The sequence below is a fragment of the Vipera berus genome (genome assembly GCF_964194415.1).
Source record: "Vipera berus genome assembly, chromosome: W".
In the NCBI taxonomy this organism is placed as follows: Eukaryota; Metazoa; Chordata; class Lepidosauria; order Squamata; family Viperidae; genus Vipera; species Vipera berus.
Window position 1 is genome coordinate 53,498,171 of NC_138210.1, and position 5,068 is coordinate 53,503,238.

Below are 5,068 nucleotides of genomic sequence, written 5' to 3' on the forward strand. Positions count from 1 at the left end.
ATTATCTTTGAAGTTCTGAAACAATGAGGGGGGAAGGGGGGGGAAGAGACATATCTGAGGTTAACCCAGATCCAACTGGAAGTATTAGATACAGATATGATTACTTCAACTGCAAGGAAGAATGAAAGCTGATTAGAGGCTGGAACTCCTAACATATTCTGCTATAGACTTTTTTTAAAAAAAACAACTAATGACCTTTCCCATGGTACCTTTGCAAAATTAGGCCCTGGACTTCCTGTTTATACGGTGACAAATGTTTGTGAATCAAGCAAGCTGATTTTTTTTTTAATGGGGCGGGATGAATTAGAAACCAGCATGCATCTCAGAAGCCTTGTCATGAGCTGTTCAACCATTCTGGGGTGAAGCTGCTGAAACACCCAGAATCAACATTAAGCATCTGGCCACCTTTCCCCCAGTACACATTGATAAAAATGGAAGTTACACATGCATTCCTCTGTTTGGAATTAAAAGGGGGAAGTTGCTCTATCTATATCAGATTGTATTTTAGACTCCCTTCTCCTGTCAAAGTATGATACTGAACTGAAGGCAGGCAGAAAGAATGAGATTTAAGGGATCAGAGTCAGTATATTGAACTTCACTGGTTTCTGAGGAAATACATTTAGAGAGTGATGGAGTGAGTGTTTATAAATCTCTGAACACAAACAGAAAAGGGAGGGGGGGAAAACAGTGATTCTGGGAAGCCAGTAAATAGGAGAAAAATGTGTCTTCCATAAACATTTTGTGGAAGATGGAAGAGAAAGGCCATCTAGTCCTCTTGCAATCCATTTTAAAGTCCATCACTGAACACTATATTATAAATACAGGGAGCAAAGCAGGATTTTCCTGACCTAGAGTATGGTCAACAAAGTCAAGATGGCAGTCACAACATAACATGGGCAGAGTTTTGATAATAATAATAATAATAATAATAATAATAATAATAATAATAATAATAATAATAATAATAATAATAATAAAGCTGGAAGGGACCTTGGAGGTCATCTACTCCAACCCCCTGCTCAGGCAGGAAACCCTATTCCATTTCAGACAAATTGCTGTCCAATCTCTTCTTAAAGATGGAGTCCACCATCTTGACTTTGCAGATCCCCCTGGATCAAAGCTTTCAGGTTCTCTGAAACTCTTTGGCCCCACTCCCAAATCCCAACCTTTGAGCATCTCACGGAGATGAATTCCATCATACCATAATTTTCCGTCTTCTCTTGATGTGTTTGCAGGGGGAACTTAATTGTGCTACAATCCAACGTCTTATGGGAGTGGCATGACCTTCCATTTGGAAACCTCAGCTGATGTTATCATCTTAAATTCTAGCCAAAAAAAAATTGCTAGGGAAAGACAATACAATAACTACAAAGATAGCTCTAGGAAGCATCAGACTGAGATACCTGAATACATTTAGCTTTGAGAAGAGATGATTGTGACTGAGGAGGGATGTGATAATGTCTGAAGACACACACAATCTGTTCTCTGCCTCTTCAAAGTGTGGGATGTGTAACCGATGGTCTTTAGTTACAAGAACGCAAATTCCAATTTAATTGCCAGGAAAACACCCTAGCAGGAGGTGCAATACAACAACGAACCCATATTCAAGGAGAACCTTGATAACCTCTGTCAGGAATGTCTTATCCGGATTTTTGCCCTGAGCAAAGAATTGCTGCTTGGTTGTCTTTAATGGACTCTCTATGATCCTGAGTTAAAAAATACAGTTCTAGTGACAACAAGATTCAGTTTGTTTTTAACCTCATCCCTGCTTTGCACAAGACTGGAACACTTGAATTCAAATGTATGTTCATCATTTTGCAACATCTGACTGGCCCTAGTGCAGGGTTTATCTCAGTTAAGATATTTTAGATGCTTTTCTTTATGGATCAATAAAACTTCCTTTGCTATTTTGTTCATTGACTCAGTGAAGGTGGAAAACAGATTCACACATATTTGAATCTAGCTAAAAAGAAAATGAGGGAGAAAAAAAAATAACTACTAGATAATTAAATTGGAAGTTTGATACAGACCTGTGATATTTTACATTCTGTTCAGAAGACTCCAGTGTTCCTGATTGACTAGTTTTTTTAAAATAACTGGAAAATACACAATGGAGCTTCTGAGAGCAAAGAAACAGAACATGTGATTGTATCACACAGCAATTTTTCAGCATGATCAAAGGAAATAGATTTATGCTTACTAAGACCCATCCCAGGAGTCGGTACTCCTTGCAGAGAAAGTCCAACAAAGGGGCTATTTTCTTTTTTTTTTTAATTGAAAAGTTTTAAGGTACAATTTTCCTTTAAAAATCCCCCCTTCCCCCTCCCTCCTCCCCCCCTACCTCCCCCCCTCCCCCCCTCCCCCCCCCACTTCCCAAAGCTAAATACAAGGTATATGTATAAAAAGCAATCATAAACAATCATATACTAACAACTATAAACTCTAAAATCCAACACTCTCTAGCTTATATAGGATAAAACAAGCCTTAATAATATTGAATATGTATAAAAAGAAACTAAAATAAGAAAAGAAAAAAAAACGAAAGAAGACTTATTCATATGCTACATAAAACTTCTTAACCCTATACTTGTTCTGGATAAACTCAATCCATTTTCTCAATTCCATAATATAGCGTTCTTGCGAGTGATCTTTCAAATAGGCCGAAATCTTCGCCATCTCTGCCAGGTCGGAAACCTTTAAAGTCCACTCTTCTATGGTCGGCAGTTCCTCTTTCTTCCAATATTGGCCTATCAAAAGTCTTGCTGCCGTAATTAAGTTCAACATCAACTTGGTGTCCACAACTGTAGAGTCTGCAATTATTCCCAACAAAAAAAGTTGCGGACAAAACTTTATCCTCTGTTTAAAAATCTTCTGCATATTCCACCAGACTTTTATCCAAAAAGCCTTAACCTTCTTACATGTCCACCATATGTGAAAATATGTTGCATCTTCCTCTCCGCACCTCCAACATTTAGGCTGATAATTCGGATACATACTTGCAAGCTTTTTAGGATCTAAATGCCATCTATAAAACATTTTGTAAAAGTTCTCCCTTAGATTTTGAGCTTGAGTAAATTCTACGTTCCTCACCCAAATCTTTTCCCAGGTGTCCATTGTGATAACTTCCTGGATGTTTTGGGCCCATTTTATCATACAATCCTTAACAAGCTCTGTTTCTGAGTCAATCTCTATCAATGCAAGATATATCCGTTTGATATGTGCTGGTCCCTGATTTCTAATTTGCTTTATCAAATTTTCATCAGACATTGTAAATCCATTTTTCTGGTCTTCTTTCCACCTGGCCCGTAACTGAGTATATTGAAACCAATTTTGAACAACCTTCTCTTCTCGCAAGAGGCTATATGATTTCAAACACCAAACATTTCTTTCCAAGCTAAGGATCTCCTTGTACGTAGTCACATCATGTTTAAAGCCAGCATGTATATTTTCTATTGCGTGTTTTGGAATTGCCCACAATGGTATCTTACAACTTAACTTATGTCTATACTTCTTCCAAACTCTCAGCAATGCCTGTCTTAAAATATGCACCCTAAACACGTTGTCTACCTTCTTATCATACAACAAATATGCATGCCAGCCAAACAACAAGTCATGGCCCTCAAGATTTAATAACCTCCCTTGCGTCAAGTTAATCCAATCACTTATTCCTACTAATGCAGCAGCTTCATAATATAATTTAAAATTAGGCAATTTAAGGCCACCTCTCTCACGAGTATCCTGCATAATCTTAAGTTTAACTCGTGGCTTTTTCCCTGCCCACACAAATTTATTGATACCTCGCTGCCATTCCTCCAAATTAGAATCTTTCTTAAGAATCGGTATCATTTGAAATAAAAATAAAAATTTAGGCAGGACATTCATTTTTACTGCTGCAATCCGTCCCAACAAAGACAATTGCAATTTTTCCCAACTCTCCAGTTCTTTTTGAATTTTCCCCCATAGTTTTTCATAATTATTTTTATATAGCTTTGTATTAGAGGGCGACAAAATCACCCCCAAATATTTAACCCTTTTAACAATCTCAAATCCAGTTAATCCTTCTAAGAGAGCCTTTTGCGAAACTGTCATATTTCTGGCCAAAATTTTGGTTTTCTGTGTATTAACTTTAAATCCAGAAACCTTCCCATATTGTGTTATTATCTCCATCAGGTCCACAACAGAGTTCTCTGGCTGGGTCACTGTAACAACCAGATCGTCTGCGAATGCTCTCAATCTGTAGTCCTGATCTCCAATTTGTATCCCCTTAATTTTTCCCAAATTCCGAATTTTAACCAATAATATCTCTAATGTTAACACAAATAACAAGGGCGATAACGGACACCCTTGCCTTGTGCCCTTCTCAATATTACATGCTTCTGTCAAGCTATTATTAACTATAATTCGGGCAGTTTGTTTTTGATATAATGCCCTAATCGGTTGTAAAAAATTTTCCCCAAAATCCATTTTGTCTAAAACTTTCAAGAAAAATTTCCAATTCAATTGATCAAAAGCTTTTTCAGCATCTAAAAAAATTAGCACCGCAGCGATCTGGTTGTTCCTTTCCAAAAACTCTAACACATCAACTATATGCCTCACATTATTTTTCATTTGCCTACCACTAATAAACCCCGTTTGATCCCCATGAATCACCTGTTGCAGAACCCTCATCAGTCTATTAGCCAAAACCTTAGCAAATATCTTGTAATCTGTATTTAAAAGCGATATCGGTCTATAGTTTTTAACTTGAGTAGCATCTTGGTCTTCCTTCGGAATCAAAGAAATAAAAGCTGTTCTCCAAGACGGTGGCACCTTTCCCCCCCTCTGGATTGTCTGGAACAGTTCCTTTAACGGTTTTATCATTTCTAATTGTAAATTTTTGTAATAGGCCGCAGTCAAGCCATCCGTACCTGGTGCTTTATCCACCTTCAATTCCTTAATTGCTGTGAAAATTTCTTCTTCTGTAATCAGTTGATTAATCCCCTCTTTTTGTACCTGCGTAAGAACCGGGATGCTAGCATTCTCCAAATATATATCAATATCTTTTTCATTAATTTCCTCTTTAGCATAT